Here is a 14,617-nt window from a genome sequence, read left to right on the forward strand (position 1 = left end):
CTGCTGAAGCCCTGAAGACAAACATACCTCATGTAATTTCATAAGAAAAGGAGGGTATATATGGACACACCTATGCAAAAAAAATTAGTAAAGAAACAGGACATAAACTGATATTACACTTAGATAAGCTTTCCTCCTTAAATGAAACTTTAAATAGGAACAAAGACCTTGATACTGGAGGACCTGCTATAGTGTAGCTGATTTAAAGCACCCGGGGTTTAAACGCTCACAATATATTATTTTCGGTAAGTACACTTCTGGAATGTTTCAGTTTGGATTAAGCATCCTGAAACATGGGTTTAATTAAAGGAGCCCTTCTGATAATTATGGGACTGATTTTCAAAGGCGTGCTAGATGATTCAGATTCCTGGTAACATTCTGAACTGCATCATTTAAAGCCTGGTCTGGAAGAACTATGTTCTGAGAATTTACCATTTTCCAAAAACTAAAGAAATTTCTTGGCTGAACATTTAGAAGTCAAAAATTGGTACTTACAGCCTCTTTATGTTAAATATTATCAATTTTGAGCACTTTTAGGAGTCTCGTAGGAAAGCCTCAAAAGATATGGCTGGCATTTGATAAGATGAGGTAACATAAGATTGTCCAGAGTCAGCTAAGAATTCTGAGAACTCTTCCAAAATTCTGATCAGTGAAGAGACTTTGTGGATACTGAAATCACTAAAACATCTTAGCTCAAGAACAGGTAAAAACAGTGACCTCCAAAAGGAAATTTTATGTTCTACCTGGGAATGGGGAAAACAAGACACTGGGGTCTAGAAAGAAAATAAAACTTTATCTATATTTAGTTTTTAACTCATTAAGAAAACTTGTATGTATACATTTATAACACACCTAACAGATTAGAACAGTAGCATATGAATATAATGCATAAGTAAATAACTATACATATTTTTGGACACATGATCAACAATGTCTTTCTTTTTTTAAATTTTATTTTCTTAAATTTACATCCAAATTAGTTAGCATATAATACAACAATGATTTCAGGAATAGATTCCTTAGTGCCCCTTACCCATTTAGCCCATCCCCCCTCCCACACCCCTCCAGTAACCCTCTTCAACAATGTTTTTCTAAATTGATATCCCAAATTCTGAGGCACTCCTCCCGCATTCTGGACCTCTCGGCATCTCACAATCTGGGCAGGAGGGTCAGTACCAGGTCTGTGCTGCCTGGTACTGCCTGATGGCAGGCTGGGGCGGTGAGCTGTTCTATACTGTTGGGAGACAGATCTGCTGGGCTGTGGACTCAGTTACTTCCTCAATAAATATTTACCAAGCACCTATGAGATCTAGGATAAAAAGTGAAGAGAGGAGACATAGTTCCAACTTTCACAGAGTTTATATTCTAATGAGGAAAAAGAAGATAAAAAAGCAAGAAAATGAGGAAAACCTACCAAAAAGCAGTATTACAAAAGGAGTATTCCATCCTCCTGATGGAAGCATTACCTATGTGATACTCCTGCCAAAAATGCTGAACCAGACTCGAACCATGAGAACATAAGTAAACAGTGAAATGAAAAGGTATTCTCAAATTTTCTTATAACATGAAAGACAAAAAGAAGCCGAGGAACTGTTCTAGATTGAAGATGACGAAAGAAATGTAATAATGTAATGTATGATTCTTCTAGGATCCTGGATTGAAGAAAGAACAGCTATAAACAACATTATTGGAACAAGTGAGCCATTTAAATAGGGACTAAAGATTAGACAATAGCATTGGATCAGTGCAATTGCTCTTGACCGTGATAGTTTTGTTTTGATTATTTAGAAGAATGATTTTGTTCTTGGGAAATGTACACTGATGTAGGTAAACCTAGGAGAACAATATAAGGCATTGGCTGACTATTCTTCTAGTTTTTCTATAAACTTGAAAATTCTCAAAATGAAATGTTATGAATAATAAACAGAACGTGTGTGTGTGTGTGTGTGTGTGTGTGTGTGTGTGTGTGGCAATATAAGGAATAATAGGGCAATGAGGGTGCACAGAGGTGGGAGTATCATTTTTAGCTGGTGATGAGAGAGACCTTAATATGTTGACATTTCAGCAAAGATGTAGCAGTAGAGACAACTGAAGAGGCAGACCACATAGCTATCTGAGAAGCAAGAGTTCCAAGCAGCACACCTACCACACTTAAAAACAGAGAAGATTCTAATGGGACTGAAGCAGAGTGAATGAGAGGGATTATGGAAAGAGAGGAAGTTAGAGAAGTAACAGGGACTAAGATCACTTGCTGAGCTTTATAAGGCATGATGAGCCTGTGGGAATTTTATTCTAATTATGAAGAAAAACTGCTAGGGGTTTCTGAACTGAAATATAATGTAGTCAATTTTGATTCTACTGTAAATGGAATTGTTTTCTTATTTTTAGGATTGTTCATTGTCAGTATATCAAAATATGATTGATTTTTTGTGTATTTTCCTCATACCTTGTAAAGTTACTGAATCCATTCACTACATCCAGCAGTTTTTTAGTGGTTTCCTTAGGATATTGTATGTTTAAGATCATGTCATTTGTGAATAAAGAGAGTTTTATTTCTTCCTTTTCAACATGAATGACCTTTAGTTCTTTGTCTTGCCTAATTGCACGACCTCCTATATAATGCTGAAAAGAAGTAGTGAAAGTGGACATTCTTGTATTGTCCACAGTCTTGGAAAGCATTTCATTATCTGTAGGCTTTTAGTAAATTCTTTTTTTCAGGTTAAGGAAGTTTTCTTCTATTTCTTGTTTGCTGAGAATCTTTATCATGAGTAGTGGTTGGCTTTTGTCAGATGTTTTCTCTACATTTATCAAATTCTTTGTCCATTGTAATCTACTCTGAAAGGAACATTTTGATGGCTTTGGAGGAAGAGTGGATCAAAGGTAGAACAGAAAGATCTTTTAGAGAACAATTTTAATAGTCCATGCAAGAGACTGTGATGGTTTGGACTATGGTGATAGCAGTGGAAGTCATGAGATTTTGAGGTAAATTTCAAATTTCGAAGTAGGTGGATTTTGAGTAAATTTCAAATATAGAGCTAATGGGATTTGCTAATAGATATAATATTATGAGCAAAATAGACTTCAAGGAAGACTCTGGAGTTTGTTTTTGTTGTTTTCTTCTATTTTTCAGCAAGAAGGAGGATGGCATTTCTACTTATTAAAATGGAGGCATTTTCTTTTTAATATACTTTTATATTTTAGAGCAGTTTAAGATTCACAGCAAAGTTGAGAGGAAAGAACAGAGAATTCTCATATGTGCCCTCCCCCAACACATGCACAGCCTCTCCCCTTATCAACATCCTCACCAGAATGGGGACATTTGTGACAATCGATGAACCAATACTGGTACCAAAATTAACCAAACTCCATGGTTTAAGTTAGGATGGACTCTTAGTATTGTAGTTCTATGGGTTTTGCCAAATATATAGTGACATTTATCCACCATTATAGAATCATACAGAATACTTTCACTGCCCCCCAAATCCTCAGTTCTAGCTAGTCACCTACCCCACGTCCCTAACGCCTAGCAACTACTAATCTTTGTACTGTCTCCATAATTATGCCTTTTCCACAATGTCATATGTTTGGATTAATACAGTATGTTGACTTTCAGATTGGCTTCTTTTACTTAGTAATATGTATTTAAGATTCCTCTGTGTCTTTGTGTCTTGGTAACTCATTTCTTTTCAGTACTAATATTCCATTGTTTATTTATATCACAGTTTATTTAATCACATCACCTACTGAAGGATATCTTGGTTGCTTCCAATTTTGGACAATTATAAATAAAGTTGTGACAGAGATCCACATGCAAGTATTTGTGTGTATATGAGTTTTCAACTCATTTGGGTAAATACCAAAGAGCATGATTACAGGATCCTACGGTAAAAGTATATTCACTTTTGTAAGAAACTGCCAAACTGTCCTCCAAAGTGCTTGAACCATTTTGCATTCCCACCAGCAATGAATGAGATTTTCTGTGGCTTCACATTCTTGCCAGCATTTGGTGTTGTCAGTGTTTTTTTTTATTTTAATCATTCTAATAGCTGTATAATAGAAATTACATTTTTATCTTCTGTAAACACAGACACACACAAAGAAGATTAAAAGTCAAGAATGAATAATCAAGTCATCAACTTTGGACTCAATGTGAAACTTCTCCATAGAGGAATTTGTGCTAAACATGAATCCCATCACATTTCATAAGATGGGAGCACTGTAAGATAGTCCCTGTTCATGACTACAAAGGATAGATACTGCCAGAGTTTCAGGTTTGACCAAAAGTACGATCTTTCTTTTTTATTTTTTCCAGGAGAGAGACCACATTTACTGCCTGCCCTGGACTGATGCCCAGAGTGGGCGGGGCATGAGGGGTTAAGGCCCTGTTCTGGAGAGTAAAGGTGCACTCAGTGGATGTGGGTCATGTCGCCAAGGAAGGGTGTCTTCCTGCAGCCAGTGCAGAGCTGGTCCATCCAGAGTGGTACCTCTGGCTGCAAGGGCTTGCAGTGTGGGCAGAAGGTGAGGTGCACATGGTAGTTGAGCAGACAGTTGGGGAGGCCGTGTAGAGGTCAGAAAAGGGCATGTGGCACCATGAGATGTAGGTGGGGTTGTGGAGGGTGTGAACATGCTCCCAAACTGAGCATCGAACGGGGCATTGGTGATACACCTTGGCTCCTGCAGCTCCTTCATCCAGGCAGCCAGAACCTACAGCGATTTGGCATACTGGTAGGTTAGCATGCTCTCCAGCAGCCCCGTGAGCGCTTGCTGCCATGTCAGTGAGTCCATGTATTGTACTGCTCCATGCTGATGACGTGAATCTCACGCTCTAACTTAGGAATGATGGCACCCACAGCATGAGGTCCACCAGGTCACTGTACACGTGGTCTCTGAAGTAGAGCACGCAGAGACCACCCTATTCTGTCAGGTGCAAGAAGTCATACATATGATGTGGTCCCAGTGCAGGGAACCCTTCTCATCAAGTTTTCTGAAAGGTTTGCACTAGTCAGTGAAGAAGCTGGGCTTGTCCACCTGGATGATGACCATACTGAAGAGTTGGCGCCAGTCAGGACCCACCCTGTGCCACATCCCCTTGTTCATGAAGCTGAAAGGACTGTTAGTGGTGAGGAACAGCTGCTTCCTATGGGCCACCGGGCAGCTCAGGATAGCAAATGTCTCATCCCCTCTCAGGATGTCCTTGTCCATATCCCGCCCAATCCACTGGTACACGAGGCCCTTCACATCCATGGCTCGAATGGCACCCGTCACATCCTTGCAGAGGTGAGCTTGGTCAGTGACCTAGGAAGTGGTCCACCTTGCAGGACAGAGTGCCATCTGTGGCAAGGAGATGTCCATGAACTTCTGGATGGAAAGACCCTTTCCACAGAAGCCACTCATCTGGTACAGTGGGATGTACTGGGTGTCCCCATATAGGTGGATCACCTCCTCCTCAGGCACAGGCTGGAGGCCCTTGGAGGCCATCCCCAGCATCATGTACTGGAAGGCATCAATCTTCACCGGAAGGCTCTTCTGAATGTAGCGGAGGCCTTCGATAGCAAAGCTGGGGTCATAGTCATATTTCCAGATCCTCTCTGGGTACTTATAGTGTTAATCAGGACGTCACAGGTGGCACCAAAGATCTTAGAGTGCAACACATCTGTGTATTGGGCCAGCATATAGTGGTATTCCAAGCCATGGTCTTCAACATCAGGCAGGATGATCTCGTTGTTGGCATAGATAGCTGCTGGGTTCAGGAGACAGCAGATCTCAGAGGGGGCAGTCATGCACCAGTCTCCACATGTCCTGGTAATGAGCCAGGTAGAGCTCAGGGCCCTCGGGCTATGGATGCTGGGACCCAGGGGCCACGGCCAAGGCAGGAGGATGAGGTGAAGGTGGCTCATGGCCTATCCCCAGCAACCCCTGCTCAGCAGCCAGCACTAAGTGGCCTCCCACAGCCCTATAGCCCCACAACACACCACGCTGTTGCCCACGCAGTCCTCCCAACAGTACTATTTTCTATAAGCACTAAGGCACAAATGATTTACATGGTCTGAGTAAATTTACATTGGAGTGCCACTGTGCATATGTTCTTCATTTTATTTTTTTAAGTTTATTTATATATTTTGAGAGAGCACAAGCAGAGAGGGAAAGAGACAGAGGGAGAGAGAAAGAATTCCAAGCAGGCTCTGCACTGTCAGCACAGAACCTGATGTGGGGCTCAAACTCATAAACCACAAGATCATGACCCCAGCCCAAGCTGGACACTTAAGGGACTGACTCATCCAGGTGCCCCAGGGCATATGTTCTTTAAATGAGCTCCTTATAATTTTAGGGTTCTAACAGAACATCTTGTAAATGCATGACATCATCTTGATAGAGATCTGCGACCTTTTCTTATAAGACTTTGAAAAGCATTTTTCTTGAATTGTAAACTCAGAAAAGAACTTTAAAGTTTTCTTAGAACAAATCTATCATCTTCCACCACAGGCAGCTGAGGCCCAGAAAATTTAACTTGCCCAACCGTGTTTGGGATCATCTGCAGTGGGGCAGCTCAAGAACCACTTCACACCCTTTCCATTCTACCATTGTGCCCCTTGATATTAACCATCAATAGTATCCTTACTAATTCTACTTGCCTTTCTTTCCTGAGCAATTACAACTTACCTACAGTTTTTTTTATCCTGTTGCATAAAAGCCCTATTTCTGTTTGAAATGGTCAATCTACTTGCAATGAAAACTGATGACAGTGAAGATAATTCTAAAATCATGGCTCTTCAAGGAATATTTTCACAAATTTTAGATTAGTTTTCCTTAAATAAATTTCAAAACCTGTAATGTGGATATCTGAATGGTTTGAGATTTGCCCATCCCTCTTTTTCTGACATCCCCTTTTCTGTGTGTGTGTGTGTGTGTGTGTGTGTGTGTGTGTGTGTGTGTGTGTGTTTTAATGTTTAGTTATTTTTGAGAGAGAGAGAGAGAGAGAGAGAGAGAGAGAGAGAGAGGCAGAATCCAAAGCAGGCTCCAGACTCTGAGCTCTCAGCAGAGTCTGATGCAGGGCTCGAACCCATGAATGACCTGAGCCAAGTTGGACGCCCCATCCCCTTTTCTTAAATTCTGTAAACCTTCCCTCCCCTCCCCTCCCCTCCATTCCCCTCCCCTCCCTTCTCCTCCCCTCCCTTCCCTTCTCCTCCCCTCCCTTCCCTTCTCCTCCCCTTCCTTCCCTTCCCTTCCCTCCCTTTGTTTCCCTCCCCTCCCTTCCCTTCTCTTCCCTCCCCTCCATTCCCTTCCTTTCCTTTCCCTCCCCTCCCCGCCCCTTCCCTCTCTTCCCTTCCTTTCCCTTTCCTTCCCTTCCTCTCCCTTCCCTTCCCTTCCCTTCCCTTCCCTTCCCTTCCCTTCCCTTCCCTTGAGTGACCCTGGTTGCCTTTCTTTGCTTTTCTTGTGCTTTTGGGTCCTTTCCTCCCTAGCAGACTCTCCCTTAAGTTAATGAAGACTAATAGTCTGATGGTCACTTCGACATTCATCTTTTACGTTACCATTCCTATGTAGACTTATATACTTCATTTTGTGCAAATTCTGAGATTCTAATTTATATAGAGATAACAGTGCACATTATGTTCTTCCCTAGCAATTAAAAAGAAAAGGTTACTTTCAAGCCTGTTATAAAATAATAACATACTGTATCAGCAAAAAGAGCAAGAACAGTTTTTTTCCTCATTTCCTGAATTAAGGAAAATAGCATATGAACAGACAGCAGAAACATACGGTGATATGAAATCTATTTGAGCAACTAATGTGCTAAAATATAAGGTTGATGAAGTATTGGGATTTATCACTAGGAAAATATAGAAGCAACTGCCACAGTTATCCACTGGGAAATTAAAAAATAATAAATAAATAAGGAGCCAGTAAGTAACTGTGAATGAGAAGATACAGATGTTTCATGAAAATAAAACACTGTCTTAATGTTGCTTTGACGGTACTTAAATATAATAAGTCTACACAATGACAGATTATCCCATGACACTACTGGAAAAGAGGTTATCACTATGAGATATTTATAACAGCTAGGTTCTGCTTCAACGTCTAATTGAAATATCAGACATGATATATGCTTAGCAGATATATTCATACTACAATCATACTAAAAATGAAACTCAAACATAAGAAAAAGTATGATGCTACTAGAAGTGAGGAAGGACAGTTTTATGAAGATATGAAAGAAACTTGGATTAGAAATGGAAAATAAACCAGTTACCTTAGATATTAGTGGTTGATGTATTTAGTTTTATTCGTTTAGTTTATTTCAACTACCTATTTAGACTATCCTTTTTTATATAACATTTAAGAAGTTCAATATTTGAACTCTGGAGAAAGTAACATGACAATTAAATTTTGAAAATGGGGGGCACCTGGGTGGCTCAGTCTAACTCTTGATTTCAGCTCAGATCACGATCCAAGGTCAAGGGATAGAGCCCAGTGTTGGGCTCCATGCTGAGCATGGAGCCTGCTTAGGATTCTCTCTCTCTCTCTCTCTCTCTCTTTCTCTCTCTCTCTCTCTCTCTCCTCCCCCCCCCCCCCGCCTCTCACTCCTGCTCATGTGCTCTCTCTCTGTAAAATGAAAAAACTATTTTTTTGAACATGCAGACACTATAAATTTGTTCCTGTGATAGACTTAAAAGTATTTATAACTCTTCTAAACAGTTTAATGTATTTGATCATTGAAAACCATCATTTAATGTTGCATTATACAGAGTTGTATTGGACAAACACAACTCCTTCTTCTTTTTAAATTTTTTTAAATGTTTATTTATTTTTGAGAGAGAGAGGGAGACAGAGCGGAATTAGAGGAGGGCAGAGATAGAAGGAGACACAGAATCTGAAGCCGGCTCCGGGCTCTGAGCTGTCAGCACAGAGCCCGATGCGGGGCTCGAACTCAGGAACTGTGAGATCATGACCTAAGCCAAAGTCGTACGCTTAAGTGACTGAGCCACCCAGGCACCTCAAACACAACTCATTCTTGAAATGTAATAATAAAACATTATTTTGTCTTCCAATGTCTTTTATTTTTATTTGATGGGACAATATTTTTCCTGTTCTTGGAAGTAACAATTTTGATACTGACATTAAAATGTCCAGAACCATGTAACAGGTAAAACTTTGAATTTATTTTAAAATTAAGCCATCTCCTACCCCTCCTGTTACCCTTCCTGAGCTCACAGCAATATGACATTATCTTCAACTCCTCTATGTAAAGATCTGCTTATCCCTTAGTGTTGGCAGCCCTCATCCCAGACTTTCCTTGTGTTGACTTTCATCATCACACCTGTAACATGTATACATTCCCTAACCCCAATAAAAATCTGAATGTGCAGACTTCAAGTGAGGCCACTCTTTTCTTGCTAATTGCCAGCATGTTGCCTGGCCTCGCTCATCCTAGAGATTTTAAGATGAGACTAAGACCTCACTCTTAGACTGGTCTTATGAAAACCTCCTGTCTACATGTAAGACTCAAGGGTAATGCAATTATTGGTACTTACCAGGGTTTCAAGCCCATTATATCTATGGTGCAAGCCATCATCACATCCAGGTTAGTTCATGTGTCTGGTCCAGCCAGTGTAAATGACTTGGACAGTGTGCCAAAAGTAGTTCGTATGTTCAGACCATCAGTCTCTCTGGAATGGTCACTGTCGAAGAGTTGGTTCAGATAATAGCCATATATTTATCTTTCCTCTATCTTTTTATAGAGCTGAAAAAAGCTCTATCTTCTAGCTGTGAATGCCTAAAGATGGCTATGACTGAGGAGGAGGGGTAAGTGGGGCTTTCACTGGCTCTTACCAAGATTTCGGTCTCTGCTGCGTCCTGACCTAGCCCCTAGGTCCCTTAATGGGGTTGACTCCAGTCCCACTGGAGAGAGACTCCATTACCCATGAGACTCAATCCCTACTTCATTCACTCTAGGCTCTACCATGCACCCTCCCCAAGCAAGATACTCCAGAGATGGGGCACAGGACTAACCATAGGCAGTACTTGCTACCACACTCTGTGTCACCTTGGGAAGTTCACTTTAGCCTTTAAACTTCAGTTTCTTCATCTCTAAAGTTACAACAATAATAATACTTACCCTAATAGGGTTCTTCTGAGGATTAAGTGAGCCTCATTCATGTAGGAGCACTAAATCAACAATCAATATATTCAGCTGACAGTAGAGATTTTATTGACTAGAGGGATCACATGAATATGGCTTGTAACCAAACACCCATACCTAATACATCTATCATCTAAGCGCAAAATAATATATATATATGTATACACATATGTGTGTGTGTGTAAATATACATATGAATATACGTCTTATACACCGACAAGTATTTAATTTACGTCACTATGTCCTTGGAAATATTTTGCTGCGAAGTCCAGCTACATCCTGCAGAGAACAAATAGGTCCTGAGACTACATGGAGATGAATAGGAGAACAGGGGAGAGTAGTTTTCCAGATATCCTTCCTAAGGTCCCAGGCACGAGTGAAGGCAATTTGGCTCCCCCAGTCCAACCTGGTCATCAGCTGAATATCACTGAGCGAACCCAGTCAACATCATGTGGAGACACAGAAGAGCCCAGCTGAGCCCTGTCTGAATTTCTGACACACAAAATCATAATACAGTTAAAAGGTTGTTGTTTTAAGCTGCTAAATTTTGGAATAGTTCTTTACACAGGTAACTGAAAACTATCTTTATTTAGGCTAGGCTTTATTCAGGAGATAGCCATGTTATAATTAAGCTTATATTTAGGTTATCAAGTGTCATCATGAGCTTAAGATGTATTTCTCTCTGGGAACAGGAAAGCCTAGGCACATTAGCTTGAAAAAATGAGAAGAATCCTGGAAAATATATAATCCTAAAGAGAAACTAGAGTCTTGCAGATGATCATAACCCACATTAGTGACTAGACCGCATAGACTTCTGTAAAAATTGCTTGGCATCTGTATTTTTACCAGCCTCATCTGAATTACTGTCCTAATCCTTATGTATATATGTATACGGAGATGGGTTTGCCATGGGCTGGGTGCAAGTTGAGGAGTTAACTCCCGAAGGAGTTATTTCACTTATATTTCCGTAAGATACTGAATGCAAGCATTTCATGTAGACACTTTGCAAACAGCATAGCTATGATACCCTGAAAGCCTCAGCACACCAGAGGAACAGTGCCTAGCAGGGAATCACTGGGTTCAAGAGAAGCAGCGATACTGCCAGGCACAGCAGAACTTGACACAGCCGTGGTAGCACCCACTATCTGAATATGGTGTGTGGCTTGGAAGAGTCTGGCGGAAGTGGTCAGGAATCGAACAGGTGACCCGTGTGGTCATCAGAGGAGACCAGGTGGAATAACGTCCCAGGCATACTCTGAGCAGTGGAGGAAAAAGCGTCAGGGAGCTCGGACCCTGTGGGTTGAGTGAGCATCATCAAAACATGAGTCTGCATTCTCTTAACCCAGCTCCTCCGAGCCAGCTCTCTGGATTCATTACCTTTCCACGTTCCCCCTGTAAAGCAATGTGCATAATGCCCATGGCATGCTGAACTCTCACTGCTACAAAGCCAATCTCTGCTGTTACCACATGGGTGGTTACCAAGAGTCAATCAGTCTACTATAAAATCTATCCTATCTATGGCTGCCAAACAAGTTTTTGATGAATATTATGTAAACCAATGAGAATTGAATGCAAAAATCATTGTTTTTCAGAAAACTAAATAGTTTTTTCAATAAAGACAGGTCACTATAAAAAGATACTGTCCATTTAGTTTTAAATAATAGAATTGTACAAGGCTGAAACAAAAACGCAGAAAGATTATGCACTCAGATTCCTTCACAATTCTCTTTAAGTTCTTGCCCCTCTTTCAAAAAACCAAACCTGGTTTTTAAATATTTAATATTTAATGTTCTGGGAGAGGTGGAAAATGTGCTGACACCTTTAAAGAAAACCCAAACAGGGGCACCTGAGTGGCTGAGTCGGGTGAGTGTCTGACTTGGGCTCAGGCCATGATCTCATGGCTTGTGAGTTCAAGCCCCACGTCAGACTCTGTGCTGACAGCTCAGAGCCTGGAGCCTGCTTCAGATTCTGTGTCTCCCTCTCTCTCTCTGTTCCTGCCCCGCTTGCACTCTGTCTCTATCTCTCTTAAAAATAAACAAACATTAAAAAAATTAAAAAAAAAAAAAACAAAAAACCTTCACCTTTCATACTCTGCTCTGGACGCCCCTGAAAACAAAACAGCATTTTATAGCCATTACATCTCCTTTTGTGAATCACAGGCAGAGGATGGATTTAGGCGAATATTCCTATGCACATAATTTACTATATAATATTTGTTACCACTATCAATTTAACTTCTTTTGCTGAGTTTCTCCTTTTCTTAAGCAATTCTTGATACTGATTTTGACCTAGTATATGTTTTCTATATTTTTAAATTTTCACTGGCTTTTAAGAGATAAGAATGTTTTTACTTGTCTTATGTTCACCAGCTTTCACAATCTTCTTTGGAAAAAGAAGACTTAACTGCCCATAGTTATATATAAACCTAATTTCTTTGATTTTGATATGAATTTACTAAGAAAATAAAATTCAAGGTCTCGAAAGTTCCTATCAGAGATTCTAACCTTTGTTCTAAGTTGTATTAGCTAGGGTAGTAAAGTAGCTTGTAGGAAATAAACCCTCAAATCTCAGTCTTGTGCACCATATAGTTTATCTCTTATGTACAGGGTCCAATTGTGAATTTCTGGTCAGCACCATTCAGGAATCAGGCTTTTCCCATTGTTCCTTAAGGCATGGAAATCTCCTCCTGGATTTTCTGCATGTACTCAGGAAAGCAGTGCAATGAATATGCATGGAAAGTGGTGGAAGAGTTTTAAATGGACCAGGCCTAAAAGTCATGCATGAACTCTACTCATGTTGTATTAGACAGAATTCAGTTGTCTAGTGACATCAAACTGCAAGGAATACTGACACATATCGTCTAGCTGTTTGTCTTGGACGAAGAAGCAAGGCTGAGCGAGCATATGGCAACCTCTACAGCAAAAGCCCTGCACTGCCTATGTTTCCAACACAGAACAACAAACTTATCCTGTCTCCTAAAATGGTACTGAGGAGGAAAGAGAAAGATGTTCTCCGTTCTAACTTTTATTGCCCTTCTTAATGTAAAGACTTAAGACAAATCTTACCTGTAATGTGTTATAATATATTCTGAATTATTGATATCAATAACCAAGTTATTTCATTGCTATAATGTCCACTGAAACTTGCCTTCCACAGTGTTACACATATAGTTATGGAACACAGATATTACTTCTATAGGAATTAAAAGAAACACTAACAATAGCTTTCAGAGAAATAATCCCTGAGCAAAGCTAATTTTTTTAATGTTTATTTATTTTTGAGAGAGAGAGAGAAAGAGAGAGAGAGAGAGAGAGAGAGTGGGGAGGGGCAGAGAGAGAGGGAGACACAGAATCTGAAACAGGCTCCAGGCTCTGAACTGTCAGCACAGAGCCCGACTCAGGGCTCGAACTCATGAGGCATGAGATCATGACCTGAGCTGAAGTCAGATGCTTAACCAACTGAGCCACCCAGGCTCCCCTAAAGCTAATTTTAATACAAAGTTCATTGCCCTTACTGATTTTGATTGAATAAATGTAGTTGGTTGATTGACTTCTTTGATTTTTTTAAACTAATGAGAAATAAAAAAGGGTTTTTATTACACAAAGATAATTACAGATTACTGAAACACAATCTATATTCATTTTAGATTCTGAAAGACTGTATGAAAACCAAATGTGATATGAAAATAACAGAATAATAATTTAAAATCTGGAGAATATACTTCATAGAGGTTTATATCCCAAGGAAAACCAAGCTAGAATTACATAAGTTAGAGCTCTAAAAACATTCTTTTTTAATGTACAATTTAGAAATGAAATAATCAAATCCAATTTAGATGAAATATTCAGAATGATTAATTTAAGATGTTTCACCAAAAAAATTCTTTAAATGTCCCAAGGGAACACAATGTTTTAAACTACAATCCAGAAAAACTTTAAACTATGAAAGAAAATAACTCCACTGTATATTTCTAATATTTTAGTTAATATCCATGATAAGACATTCTAGATCAAATAGCTTTAATGGACTCTCTTTATGGAATGCTCCTGCTACAGATCCTTCAGGAGAAAGATAATCTGCTTGTCTGTCTTCTTTGAATGACCTCCTTGGCTGCCTTTAAAATACCATTTTCCAGTCAGCAGCACTTAATTCTCCTCATCCATTTATTCATCCTAGCCCAGGCCAAGAATATTCTGGCATACTTCAGAACTAGAGGGTTGGATGGGTGGTGCCTGATAGTTTGTTCTTTGGAACAGTTATGATCACTGATGGAATAATAATTCATCTGACCAGAAAGGCCAAAGAAAAAATTGGAGAGGCCTGGGAAGCAGAACTGAGTTCAAGCAAAACAGTGTAGTAGGTGAGATTTATTTTCAGCATTTTTGATCGCTTTCCTTTCACTAATTTCCCTTCTCTAAGTTCCTCACTGTGAGGCTCAGCTTGAATGTAACCTCAGACAGTGCATTACAATCTGAA

The 14,617-nt window shown here is 39.9% G+C and overlaps 1 pseudogene; it reads right to left on the reverse strand.

The window, feature by feature from the left end:
• Window positions 1-4,406: 4,406 nt before the first annotated feature.
• LOC109250807 (5'-nucleotidase domain-containing protein 2-like) overlaps window positions 4,407-14,617 on the reverse strand; it is a 39,491-nt pseudogene continuing 29,280 nt past the window's right edge.

This window comes from Panthera pardus, unplaced genomic scaffold (assembly GCF_024362965.1).
Source record: "Panthera pardus isolate Hobbes unplaced genomic scaffold, ASM2436296v1 HiC_scaffold_2, whole genome shotgun sequence".
In the NCBI taxonomy this organism is placed as follows: Eukaryota; Metazoa; Chordata; class Mammalia; order Carnivora; family Felidae; genus Panthera; species Panthera pardus.